Raw genomic sequence first — 14,799 nt, 5'->3', positions numbered from 1 at the left:
ACTACATTACACCCACAAAATGCCGTTATTATTTTGTGATAATATTTTATTTATGTAATATTAGGAATTGGACACATTTCGAGAAAATGTACCAATATGCTACATAATTTTATATCCTACACATTTTAGTTCTGCAGTTCGAGTTAGGGTTACGCCTTGGATTTTATGCGAATGTCTTAACTTGAAAATGAACCGTCTAATACTAAAACACTTATTAAATATTACCTTACCTTAGGTACAACGTAGCTTATCGTATGACTACCTGTTGGTCACTGAATGACAAAAAAGAAAAATTACTAATATTAACCAAAAAATATTTTTAATAAAATAAATACGTTCCTTTACATCAGCCTTAAAACAAAATACTACACGCCGCAACCATTAATAATATCACAAATTCGTCAAATAATTTCACGTGCAATTCCAGTTCGCCCCTATCCCAGCCCTACACTTCCGAGCAATATTACTAATACACATATAAGCGATATCCACTTATTTGTCTCGACGCGATCACGTGCCAATTTTATAGCATCGCACTCGTAAATTGAAATTGCGGCCCGTTCTCTCGACAGTGTACGGACAATGTTGCTGATGTAGTGTCCGATTTTTTTTGGCCACCAGTGTAGTTTAGCTTCCGTAGCATGTTTACGATACATAATTTTCTTTGTATATTTTTGCTTGCTTGTGTAATAAAGATTAGCTGGCTACTTGGGTATCTGTTTTTTTTTTATTAAGTATTATTTAAAACAAAAGTTGTGCCTCATTTTCACAACATGTGCGTGAATGTATTTGTCTTTTTTTTATTCGCCAAACGTGAGGAGATTTGATTGAAATTATCGCATTCAAAATAGTCATTACAGAAAGTGCAGGATAACTTTTAAGCTACATAAGTATAAGCTTTATATTTTTAAATTAATGGCAATATCACTTCTATACATTGTACATTATGAAAATCTTTATTTACTATGGTATAATGATTAATTAAATCTAAAGACATAAACAGGTCAAAAACAAAAGGCTTCGCCATCTCTGTCTGGTGTCTATCTATGCGCAGACAAATTATATTTTGTACTTTCTTAACTAGAAAAAAATTAAAGCTGAAATCACACGCTAATCTAATTATATTCACAAAATTAAATAAAAATACATATATATGTATATATATACAGAGATTTACATAATATGTAAACAAATAAAAAAAAAACTACATATATATATGAGACGCAACCACCCCACTGCACATTCAGTGTCCATACAGCATACGGCATAAGGCATACAGCTTAAACATACGTGTTTAAAAACTATTTAAACTAACATCGTTTACAGCTTACACTAGTAACATATTGAAGGAAATTTATTCACCCTGGCCGACGCCAAACTGCGGTTTAATTCGGCGTTAAGTTTCTTCGGGGGTAAACTGTGGTTATGTGAATTTTACACCCTTTCGTATGGATTTGAAATTGTGGTTTGTAGGCAAGCATTGTGAAGGCTTTCGAGTGATTTGAAAGCACGGAAATTGTAGGGTTGATTATAATTATTGTTTTGTTCGTGTTGCAGTTATTTTGGCCTGATTTGTAGATTTGCGATTAGGTGAGTATAAATTAATATAACGTAATGAAAAAAAAAACCTCAGATAATTTAATTTAGTCTGATATTTTTAATGTTTTTCTGATTTTATATATATTTTTTTAATGTTTTTTTTTGTAAGAAATACTTTTGCAAGCATGTGTAAACTTCTTAACGGTTATTTATAATACTCATAACAACACAAACGTATCACTTCTAAAACGTTTCGTTTTGCGTGACATTTAAAACATTAGATATCAGCTCCAAAAACCTGAACCAAATAAAATAAACCTTATAATTTAAATAAATCGACCTCATTCCACCAAACACACTAAATTACACCTTAAATCGATTCTTATATTAAACTAGTCCGAAAATCACCTTAGAGTAAGGTTCGCAAAGAAATATATTGTTAGCTGTCACCCCGAATTTTATCGTAGAAAAATACATCTTTTTCATTCGGGACTGTTTGTCAACGTCTTGCGGCGATTCGGAGGAAATGGCGGCCATTTTGTATAAACTCGATCGTTCTTATAACGTAGGAGAAATGATATTTTTACGAAACTAAGAGCTTATTGTTGGGAATCTGATTTCTTGGAGATGAAAGTGGAAATTTGTGTGCGTTGTGAGAATACTTTGAAGTTCCAAGTTTCACGAAATACCTACTTGTTTTAAGTGATAAAAATTTTCTTTTTTTTTTATGATTAGCATAATTAATTCCTGAAATTACTCTTTGTGAATAATAAATATTTTTTATTTTGTATATATTTTATAAATAAGTTTAATAGATTTCTAACTATTTGCAACCTTTAAGAACAGAATCACCAATACTGGGCACTACGTAAGACTCCGAGCCTCCAAGTGGCAATCAGCTCACAAATTATACAAAGAGTTGAAAAATTAACAACCCTAACATTTTATTATATTCAAAATTCCAAACAAATAAATAAACAAAACGCGAATTAATTCCAAAACACATCATGTCTGTGTGTATTAGCGCAGCCAGTCAATTTCCTTTAGCGGCATATAAATCTCTTAGACGCGTCGGTCTCATCTTAACGCGGAAATGCAGACCCGTCCCCCACGAGTTATAGTGTGTTTTAACAAGGGAAATGTTCTAGTTTTTCACTTGTCTCGTAACACATTTTATTTTGCATTGTGGTTTGTGGATTTGTTGAGTAAATTATTATTTTTGTTGGCTGATTATTGTTTTTTTTTTGTTTGTGGAGAGAACGTGAGTTTTTTTCATAAATGAAGTTATTTTTAATGTCAATTGACGTGCCAGTTTGTAATAAAACCATCATTAAATTCTCCTTTCAGACGTATGTAAAAGATAGTTACTTTTTATTATTTAACTCAGTTTTAAATATCAATCAAAATCAAATTATTCAGGTGAATTAGTACACACACCAAGGTATAAAATAAAACTTACGACTTTTAAATGTAACAACAAATAAATCTGTTTACGTATAAATTGCCAACCATTTCGGTCAAAAGGCTTAAAAAAATCCAACACTGGCCGGACCGTCAATACCACGGCATTCAGGATTTAAATCGAATGATTTATTTATTTTTCAATAAACTTTTATGCAAATAAAACTCGAACAGTAAATAATAATATATTATGCAAGTGACAGGCTACACAGCGTGCGCGGAGTTTCTATTTCACGCGCAAACGATCTGAGCTCGTCTGGATTTATGCATGCCGCGATGACAGCCTGTCGCGACGCCTCTGTTAGACGCATAGCTCTGTGCAATTTATATTGCGTTTTTTAAATTTAGTTTTTTTTTCACAATTTTTTTTTTAATTCAATTGATTTTTTTTCTGAACCTTAGCAAACTTTTCCAAAGAGTTTTATATTTTCAAAAGTGTTATGAGATTACAAAACTTTAATTTTCGCAAATATTTTCATATACGCATTTCCCGTAATTATGGTTTACAATTATAAAGAATGGATACGTCTACCATTAAAAAAACCGTAAAACACCCTTCAAGAGTCCTCTTCATTTGAGTATAATTTGAACCAGCTACCCACAGCATCACAATGACATATTAAGACTGACATCAAATAACAAATTGTTTGGCGAACTTATTATCAGAAACCTCGAAAATATGCCGGCGAGGACAATATTTTCGCTTATCTAATATAATTTATGCGAAAACTTATCGAAACTTGGTCACTTAGAAGACGATTCTGTTCAAGACGTCGATTCAGATAAAATCTCAAACTTCTGTAGTTTTAACGTCGAGAGTTTGTTTTGTGTAATGTTATTATTCAAATTGTTGACTGTTTTGTTCGACGTTTCAGATGTTTTGTTCTTTGAATTGTTGTTTCGAGATAAGGGCGTGCTTGTCATTTGTATATTTAGAGCTGTGCAGCTGTATGAAGATAGAAGGGATTGGAGCATTGCGAAATAAATGCTTGATGCAGTAAAACATGGAAAAGTGATGGAAAATTTTAGTTTAGCATTAAAATGACAAAAACTTATTGGAGATCTAAGTTTAAAATTAAACATATTTCACCTACTTTACGTACTCAGTAAATATTGTCACAATTATTTTGTCCATTTTTATTTACCAAGACGAAAAAAAAGCCGCCAAAAATTTAAAAGTTCAAAAAAGAAACTGGGTTAGTATAGACAGACGGGAAATGCGATGGGAACTTTACAATGGTACCTTGATCTCTTTATAGCCCTTATGGCCATGCTACGTGATAAAGAAGGCTCACCGTAAGATGTTTGAGAAATAATGGATCTTGACTCCGAGGCTTTCTATGAAAATCTTTTGCGGGAAAAATTGCTTTAGTTATTTTTTGAAAGTATAAAGTCGCAAAAAAACTTAGTTTTAATTGTATTATGTTACATCTCGTTGGTCAGATAGTCCGGGGAAGCTAGCTGGCGGAGCTCATTCATGCGTTTAGGATGAATGAGACACAAAAATCTCAAAAGCTCTTAACACAGTCATATTATAATATGTGGTAGTCTCGTTCTTTCGAGATGATCAACAAATAAACTTTATCGAAATGTATAGAAACTCCGAGAATTTTGAAGTTTCTTGCAGTTCTTTGAAGAAGTGAGAAAATTGTGAAATATAAGTACATTATATATACATTCGAGAAATGAGTATACTTTGTGTAATAACTTTGTATTAAACAAAGTTTTGTTAATATATTTGATACCTAAAACAGATATAATGATCGTTTTTATCACAATATCTTTAAAATAAAAGAAAATCGTAAATAATGAGATTCCTCGTTCAACCTTTGGCCCTATCACTTATTACAATGGGATAAGCGTGAGATAATACAGCAATGCCGTAAGTACTAACCTCATAAGAAGGGATGTTTCCCCTTATTTAATATAATATAGATATAAATAACGTAAACTTGCTCATACCATCTTTATAATGTAAGGCGTACGTTGTGTTATGTAGTGAGGGTAGTTGACTATTTGAGTATATGTATAGAGTGGTTAAAACGATCGGCTGATACGTCTAGGTTCTGAAATTGCACTGTTGCGATGTGGAAAGATTTATTTGTTATGTTTGGTTATTTTGGTTCTTCTTCTATTTGTTTATCACTTAATCATACTGTTTTGTTTCTCTATTACAGGCATTCTGTGGAAAGCTACATGAAGAAATGGAGACGGATAGCAAGGATACGCAAGATAACATGATGAAAGAAGAATTTGGTCAATACATAGTCGAAGTAATTATAAAAGCACGATATAATTACCAAGCATCTATATAGGGTCTATCTAAGCTACTTCTCAAAATAATTTGTTTACAGAAATATAAATAATTTTATTTGTTTCAATACAAAAACTGTGTAAAGAACTGAATTAAGAACTCTCTGTAAGCTTAAACTGGTAGGTCGTCAAACCTGAAATGTCTATCACCGACACTGTCACACCGAAATTATAAACTGTCACAGTCATCCAACTCTCATAATATACCAGAACCAGATGCGACCCCACGGCCACGGCAGCGACAGACATGCCGTAATCGTTGGTAGCAGACACGTTAAACACAGGAGGCTATAAAAATTGTGCGAAAAACCATAAATTTTCGCGCAATATTCAATTATGTCAGACAGTTAGACGGTGGCATATCCTGAAGGGGAAATGTAATTACAAACCTTGATATATCCCACTTGTGGGGATAAATAGTGGGGCTCGTTCGGATTAAATGTGTCGTAATTAAAAATGTTCGGGAGCATGTGTAATCCTAGTGTGACGTTTATTAACAACCGTCGTTATTGTTTTGATGGAGCATTCGGTTTTAAATTGAAATTCGTTTTTAATTGTGTGAGTACTGTGGCTTTTCATGTTATAATAATGATTGAATGGCATTTCAGGTAAATTTGATCAATTTATCGAAAAACTGACTTCGGCATCTGTTTGCCGCATATTTTGAATGCATGTCTTATTGGCACTCTTGTTTTTGTTCTGCGAGGTTTTTGAGACCACCTAAGATTATTTTCTAAATAATTTTCATGCAATTATACGTTTCATGTCAAAAACATGGTCAGTTGTATTCGCATTTAACGGTTGGCAATTAAATAGCTATAAAATAAAATAAAATCTCAAAACTCGTCTGATGTAAAGTGGGTAACCAAATATTGTAAATCTTGTCATCAATGTCTACAGATAATGTCGTTGGAACATCTAAGTGGTATATAGTAACAGTGTTAGTGTGTTACGCAAGTAACTACCCCAGACAATGATGTAACCCGGTGGCATTTAAGTCAGTAGGATTCTGACACTGATCCGGGAGGATGATCATGAGGATTCCGAGCCTAAAACAAAAAAGGGAACGGGGGCACGAACAGTCCCAGCTAACAATATCCTAAAATCTATAAAAATCAAGTTATCATTGACCCCATATCCCGTGACAATAGGTCTAGCACGTCTGTCCCGTCACGGTCACGCCGCGCGGTCGCACTGCGGCCGCATTTGTCACGCAGCTCAACCGCACTCGCTGCCATCTGTCATACGCTCTTGACTACATCGGTTGTACATAGATTAGTGGAGGTGCAGATGGGAAGGTAGGTAAGTGTGGAGGGGTGGTTTTCTTCAGAGAGAAATATGAAGTATACTTCTCAAATCGCACATAGAATTTAAAGACAGCAAGTTTGCAACTACTTGAGTATGTCCGAAACTAAACGTAAGTTTTTATTTTAGTTAAAAAGCTTGATACAGAATGAAGATTGTCTGACTATAATCAAACTGCATGAAACTTCTAAATAAGTAACTTTGGGTTTACTTGGTCTGCATTTCTTTCTAAGAAGTTTCTGAGATCACTGAGCGGAATTCAATAAATTAATCGATCATATTCATTTGTGAAACATAGATTAAGATTCAGATCATATTATTCGTGTGAGAACGAAACAACACCTCTGCATCCCAGTTGATCTGTGTCACCCCTCAAGCAAGCATCTGTTAGGTATCGGTTTATTGCCCGTCCAACCGCAAGTGTCCCGTTAAAATATTACCGGGTATTACCCGCGCGTGCCAAATATTACACGTCATTACGGACCTCATAATTTGAGTGCTTGTTACATCTTGGAGTGTTGTTCCTTCTATGTCAGGTCTGAGAAAATTGGCGTAATAGATGGACGTTCAGATATACCAGACTTCTTTTTGAAACATCTTTGGAATCGTCAATACCAGAAGTCTTGGAACTGCGGCCTCTTCGTTGTGATTTCGTGATTTGTTGACTTTGGTCTTAAATATCGTATTTAACTCTTAAACAATTATTCATTATTTATGAAATCGGCTAGTTAGTAAGTAGGTACCACATTTACATTTAAAAAGTTTTTTTTTTATCTTAGGTACCACTTAATTTTTAATGTAAATCATAATGAAGGCAGTAAACCAAAGCTAATCAGAACACTATCAGCAGTATACGATTATTAGGACACAGGTGAACCCACCTTCCATCCTTCTACTCTAATCCCCTAGTACTGCTTACGACACTCTGAATATAGTATAATGGTATACTTATGGAAGCCGTTACCATAAGGTACTGGTAATGGGAATATACCAGAGGTGAGCATTCGGTATATTTGTGTGGATGATAGGGTTTATGAGAAGTAAAGCCATTTAGTGTAGAGGTATTTACTCTCACGTGCCTTAAAAATTGGTTAAAGCCGTTGGTCCACACGATCCCTCTTTAGTCGTGTGAACTCATTGTCTACAAACTTGTACACTATGAAATCTCCCTAATGGCTAGTCTTAGATGAGGTTACCACGAGGCAAAGAATTGTCCTGAAGATTATATTACTAAGATATCCACCATCTGTAAAAAGTTTAGTCCTAGATAAATCCTAATCATTAAATGACAAAAAAGTCAACGGCACACGGTATTCCCAGGCGGTCACCCATCCAAGTACTAACCGTGCCCGATGTTGCTTAACTTCGGTGATCGGACGAGAACCGGTGTTTTCAACATGGTATGGACGTTGACGATTCTAAATATTAAATGCTTGGTCATGTACCTACGACAGAACGTTAACATTTTTATTAAATTTAAACCACCGTCGTCTAAAAGTTTTTCAAGTTTTCCATTTATTTCCCCTCATTTAGTTTATAACGGCTACCGCACAAATTTAAACACCCTTATCCCTACACAAATAAAGTTCACTTTCGTTACAAAAACGTCTCAACCCCGTACCCTGGAGTCATAACCCGAAACACTTAACAATTACTTGATGTAAACATAACGGTAATTAACACTATGCGTTACAGTGGCAGGTAACGCAATCATCTGGTTTAATGACGTCGTTAACTTGCATGCGATGTGCGCCATGTTGGACCACGACTGACCTGGATAGTGACGTAAGTGGGTTTGGGTGGGAGAAGATATAATTCAGGGAGCTTATTATATTGTAGCAGGTTATTTGCGAACCGGCGTTGGACATGGGAAAGTGTTAAGGAAGGTTTGAGCATTGATCAGGCTAGTTCATAGGGTTGATGATTCAGATTAAAATATTTGGAATCAAGGTTTCCTCACGATGTTTTCCTTCGACATTTGTTGGTAGTCTTAGAATAATGAATTCATTAAACAAGCAAAAAGCTGATCCTGATCTTAAATGATCATTACATAAATTAGCATTAAAAAATAGAAGTAGTTCTGTTAATATAAAACATGTGACCAATAGGTCACACTATATAAAAGTCTCATAATTACGGCAAAAAGTCAACGGCACGCGGTATTCCCAGGCGGTCACCCATCCAAGTACTAACCGCGCCCGATGTTGCTTAACTTCGGTGATCGGACGAGAACCGGTGTTTTCAACATGGTATGGACGTTGACGATTCGAGAGCTTTAATAAAGGTTTGAGTAAGTACATAATCGTTGATCGGTAGATATAAAGATTGTGTATGAGGATGGTTTTATAAGGCTTGACGGTTAGAAATGCAAATAAAATTTGGTATGGACTTACTAGAGTTTTGCTAAAAATACATAATTATGTGGTCACTTACTAATTTCCATATTTAAAACTACTTTTCTAGTTATGCATTTAACATCTGTGTTTTTATTTATCTTTATCGCTTTCTCTAGTACCTTTTACCGTCTACATTACAATCTAGATTAAGATATTCTAGACGGTTTTCTTTAACATCATCAAATCACCGAGCTCTTCTTCAATAATCTATAGTTCACTTCATAATAAGCTGTAAATTTTCCAAAAACATTTCCTTAATATTAATTTTATATATCTTGGGATCTCCCACTTCCTCCCTTATTAATTCCGAGTGTATCACTAAAAGGGGTCGCGTTCCTAACTACTGTCTACCATCAGACTCGTTGTGTCATTATCATGTTAATGTTACGTCACAGAGTTTGTTTGTCACCTAGCTTCGAGTTTCTAAATATTATGAGGTAAGAGACTCACTGGAAATAACTGTGTCCGTTTTAAGTGGACATTTTTGACAGATGTCAGGTGTGTGAATTAAAAATTAATCTATAAAAAATAAAGAGTAGCATGAAGTCGAAATTTAGTATCTCATTCTCCTTCACTTGATGGACAATTTGTCTAACTGTCAAAATTGACGCTTTAAAATGGATAGAAAGATGATGATGAGATGATTAGAAAAGAAGCAATTCTATAAGAGTTCACTTTGAAGTGACATTTATTTTCAACTAATTACGCATTGCTATTGACATAGCATATACGTTTCGCTTTTTTTTTTATTTTTGTTTTGTTTAAATTTGAAAGTAAGCCGAGCGAAATTGAGCAGTTTTCATCAAATAGGTACTTTGAGAAAAAGTGTAACTTAGAGCTGCTGGATTTTAAATAATATGACCACAGATTTTCTTTCACTATCGTCAACGTCCATACCATGTTGAAAACACCGGTTCTCGTCCGATCACCGAAGTTAAGCAACATCGGGCGCGGTCAGTACTTGGATGGGTGACCGCCTGGGAATACCGCGTGTCGTTGACTTTTATATAATTTTAGATTCTTTTTGTGGTTTCAGATTTCAGAGCGACAGGAAACCTGACACTGTAGCTACTTAGATCAGGAAAACAATAAAATTATTTTTAGTTAATTACTTTCAGCCGACTTCGAAAAGGAGGTGATCCTCATTCGTTGAATGTTTCTGCTATCAAAAAAAGCTCTTTACAAAAACACTACACTTGCGAGCATAGAAACAACCACTAATAACCAAAGTGTATGTTATCAAACACAAAGACAATTAGATTTCATTGTAAACCCATCGTGCACGCTTGACGCTCTCAGAGGCGTATCTATGAAAATTCAATTTTCCATGGGCGACGTGTTTTTGTCCCGCAGTGTACAATGGCCAGAGCTATTAGTATTTGCATTGCAGGGCTATCTGCAATGCAAACGGGATTATGTAATGTGACGTCACAATAAAATACAAGGCTAATTTTGATAGCGTTTTTGAATTTCGGAACGAGTTGTTATCAGTTTAAAAGATCTTAATAAATATTTTGAGTAATGAGTTAAATGCTCAATTACAGAATGTTAAAATAAAATTATTATTTTTTATTATCGTCTGCAATTAATATAGTGTAAATACTGAAACGACCCTGAAGTTATAATAGGCATTAATCAAAATAAAAAGTCAACGGCACGCGGTATTCCCAGGCGGTCACCCATCCAAGTACTAACCGCGCCCGATGTTGCTTAACTTCGGCGATCGGACGAGAACCGGTGTTTTCAACATGGTATGGACGTTGACGACAATAGATTAAAAACAGAAGTATATATTCTTAAGGAAAATGGCATATTTTTTACAAAACAATGAATAACACTTTACCCTAGTTCAAAGCATTTAGAAAACATTATGTACTCGTAATTAATTTTAATATTACATCAGATTCAATCATACTTAGTTTTGTTTGTAGGTACCTCTGCCCAGCCCCTTGGGACAAGGTTTAATTATTTTAAAGTTATTATTAACTAGATTGGCCGAAATTGTTTGTACAAGAACATGGGGGAGCGGGTCATGGTTGTGAAAATAAATTAAATTTTGTTTATGGTAAACTTTGTTCCACACATACGAGACCATAGATTAGGTAGGACCATGTTTATCGTTAAACCTTAGATTTATTGGGATTTTAAGGGGTTCTGAACCCAAAGGCTAAGAGACCTCTTACTGAGGCAAAAGTGTCTGTCCGACGACTTTCCGTTTGTTCTTCCATCTGTCTGTAAACGGAATGACAGCGTGCTGCTGGGGAGTTTGTTGCGCCGTTTCTTCTCTCACAGCAAAAGCACTTAGGAAGCGGTGAAGGGTGGGCGAAACTAGGTGCTGTCCAATGTAAATGACCTTCAAAAAGTGCTACTTAGTAGCCTAATTTGAATATATGAATTTTGATTTTGATTTTTTGATTTTGTCACCAGGCTGTTTTTAGTTAACCGTGATAATCAGACAGTTTAATTTTTTACCGGTAATGTATAATTGTGATAATTTTCGAAGTTTGTGAAATTTATCCTATTATTTTAAAATTAGTAGCTGTTGCCCGCGGGCTCGCCGGGTACAAATCGAAAACTATCCCACGGAAACATAAAATTGAGACAAAAAATATTCTATGTGTTAATCCTGGTTTCAACCTCAATTCTTATAGTTGTTTTTGCGTGAAAGAGGAACAATATACCAACTTTCGCGTTTATAATATGACTAGGATTTTCGGCCGATATTTTGCGACTCGCTTGACCATACCCTAAGATTTTTGGTGAACCAAACATTCTGTAACAGTATGCACTGGCAAATTGTACTAATTCTCAAAGTGTTGTCTTGTACGTATTTACATACAATTAGTACGTAAGACCTAACTAACACAAACCGCCAGACCAATCTTATGGCGGTACAGCCGAGTGCACAAGTAATACATAATTAATTCTTCTGAAGTAGGTATAGATAGTTACATTGTGTTGTTTACTTGTATTAAGTTTCAAAGGTATATTCAAAGAAAAATATTTGAAGGAAGAAATAAATACATGCACCAAAATACTCGTATTTTTGTTGATTTTTATTTCATGTTAAAAATATAGGTAAAGACCGAGCAAAATCATTTATTTTACTAGTTGAATTGACTACATAAAACCACTAACACTAAAATCAGCATACAGAAAAAATAAATCGCAAAAATATCTCATCCAATCACCCCGAAGCGCGATCAACGGTAAAATCTTAATTTCACTACATTGAATACATAAATTGAATTGATATCACTTCTGCACCGAACCGTACCGTATACAGGCCGTACATTATTTGCATTTTCATACAACTGGCCAATCTGCATTGCAAACTTCCACACAGATATGCTAACTTACACCAACATAAATCTGCATCCGATCGAATAAAAACTGAACCTTAACCCCTTAATTTAAAGTTGCAAATTCCTTGGTAGTTGGTTTAAGGATGGTAATATACAGGGTGGTATATTTGTTATACGTTGGCTTGTCATAGGTTGGCTTTGACGCGTCCAAATGACACGAACAAACAATTGTCCAAACATTGTTCGAACGATGGCTCGTTTGTCAGAATTTGCTGTTTAATTCTGATGTAATCTGATATACTTGATATGTTTGTTCCTATTGTTTAGACGGATGTGATGATCGTATTAATCTCTGGATGTTATGGCTTAACACTGTGACGTCAATCAGTTTGAGTCGCAATTGAGTCTCGTGGTATCTCTATTACTTTTATGGTAAACTAGACGATTATTGAATAAACTCTTCAGACTTGAATTTAACATTCAGAAGATATTTTCTAAAATTAATAAAATTCATTGCAATATGAAATAACTACAAAAAATAAACTTAAGCTGTCAGCCAACTTTGTGGTTCTGACGATAGATTTACTTTTTTCCCCTCAGGTGTATCTAACCCCAAAAAAAGCAAAAACAGGGAAATACCTAAAGTTCCCCTCCTAGTCTTTCCAACAATTCCTTTATTACACTTCATGGAATTTAAACAACCCATCAAATTTACACGTGCGACCAAAACATTAGTACACCCGTCACGTCATCGATCGATTACACCTCTCCCTCGTAAACTTGGCACTTTCGATTGCTAGACTGTGTAAATTTAAAACTTTTATTTCCTATGATGCAAAGGAAAAACATCTTTATGTGGTTGTAATAAGAGTGTTTTAAAATGCAAAATGTAAAGTGGTGGTAACATGAAAAATTTATGTTCCTGCGTCTTGGTACCTAGTCTTAGAAATTTTAAAAACATTTTACGACTACCTTGAGGACATACAATTTTACAGTGATTCTAATAGTACTTACGATTCTGTCCCCCGATATGAGCTTAATAGTTTGATTAAGAAAAAACACTAAAATGAAACTAAAAGTAATGTACTCAAGCTTTATTCTAGCTTGAATACATTACTTTTAGTTTCAGCAACTGTTTTTCAAGGTCAAATATTTTAGGCAGCAAGAAATACCATCCCTTATAGTATTTTACCACTAAGGAAACAGAAAAAAAACGAAATCTATTATAATTATAAATTGATGCCGATATTGGATTCGTTTCTGCTTTATTGCAATCGCCACGGAATAGTAGATATTTGCAATCAAAACAATTATCTCAATTATACACCTAAACGTCAAAAACGTACATTACCACACTAGCACGAAAACTTTGAAAAAAATACATTTCACATTTCCCAACATTTCGGGTGATAGGCACAATTCGTTTAGCAAATGTTTGCTCTAAAAAATATGCAAACCATTTCATTTAAATATTTGACTCTAATAGCTCGAAATCTATTTGCTTTGTTTACTTTTAAAATGTTTTATTTAACAACAGCCTGTGTATAAATTGTTATTTATTAGAGAAAAACTTTTAGTTTTTTTTTTAATAACAACATGTATGTACCCAAACATGTGTTTCCAAATGTGGTAGAGGTGGTGAAAACTTTTAAGGAAAGGCGAATTATTCTTTGTTTCGAGAAAATAAATTTTAATTAGATACCAACGGTTTCGGGCAGACTGTACTACATATATAAAAAATTGTGTTATTGATAGTCTAATTAACCAAAAACCGTCTTTAAAAGTAAATAATTGAGGCCCATTTTAAAGTGTCATTACTGCTCAGCTTTCACTTTACTATTTAATCGTTTCATATCCTCAAAAACAGCACATAATCTACACCTATGCCTTTTAGCTTCCATTCACATATTTACATTGTAAATTATCATTTTCGCCACCGCGTTCCTGTTCCCATAATTAATTGCCTCAAATCCAATAAAACAGGGGTTATTTGCTTAGAGAACTCCCATAAACCTGCATAGGCTGCGTTGGCTACCCAACTCCTCAAATTCGTCTGTGTAATAACCGCTGAGTTTGTACTTCGCATAATTTCGCATTAAGCATTCGCATACAATTAGAAGATGATCAGTCGGCAGTCTGCAAACTGGAAACGTACCAGAAGCTCTTGAAGGAAAGTTGTGGATGCTGTGGGAGCGAGAAAGCACTATACATGGCGTAGAGTTGTCTCTCTTTAATGATAGAGGGGGGTTTACTTTTAGAAGTGGTAGTGCCTCAGGATGGATTAACGAAGTTTGAGCAAACATAGCGCCGATTGTACGGGAGTGTGCGTGTGTGATTGCATTTGAGAATGTTGTGGTGCTATGCTAACGTGTTAGCTACCCTCGATTTTGGCATCTCGAGTTCATTGATCTTAGGGGCCAGCAATAGTAAGTACAAACACCGAAAACTAAATTTTGCAAAAGGAAATACATTGAAAAAAT

The 14,799-nt window shown here is 34.6% G+C and overlaps 4 non-coding genes across 4 annotated transcripts; 1 reads left to right on the top strand and 3 right to left on the bottom strand.

Annotated features, from left to right (window-relative positions):
• Positions 1 to 7,913: 7,913 nt before the first annotated feature.
• On the bottom strand, positions 7,914 to 8,032 carry LOC113493620. Its single transcript, XR_003400600.1, has one exon. It is a non-coding gene; the product is annotated as a 5S ribosomal RNA (ribosomal RNA).
• Positions 8,033 to 8,762: 730 nt separating this feature from the next.
• On the bottom strand, positions 8,763 to 8,881 carry LOC113493605. Its single transcript, XR_003400586.1, has one exon. It is a non-coding gene; the product is annotated as a 5S ribosomal RNA (ribosomal RNA).
• A 1,016-nt stretch (positions 8,882 to 9,897) lies between these two features.
• LOC113493617 lies at positions 9,898 to 10,016 on the top strand. The gene has a single exon (XR_003400597.1). It is a non-coding gene; the product is annotated as a 5S ribosomal RNA (ribosomal RNA).
• Positions 10,017 to 10,660: 644 nt separating this feature from the next.
• On the bottom strand, positions 10,661 to 10,779 carry LOC113493595. Its single transcript, XR_003400578.1, has one exon. It is a non-coding gene; the product is annotated as a 5S ribosomal RNA (ribosomal RNA).
• Positions 10,780 to 14,799: the final 4,020 nt, after the last annotated feature.

This window comes from Trichoplusia ni, chromosome 4, assembly GCF_003590095.1.
Source record: "Trichoplusia ni isolate ovarian cell line Hi5 chromosome 4, tn1, whole genome shotgun sequence".
Classification (NCBI taxonomy): domain Eukaryota; kingdom Metazoa; phylum Arthropoda; class Insecta; order Lepidoptera; family Noctuidae; genus Trichoplusia; species Trichoplusia ni.
The sequence above is the reverse complement of the archived record's forward strand: the minus strand, read 5'-3'. Positions and strand labels throughout refer to the sequence as shown.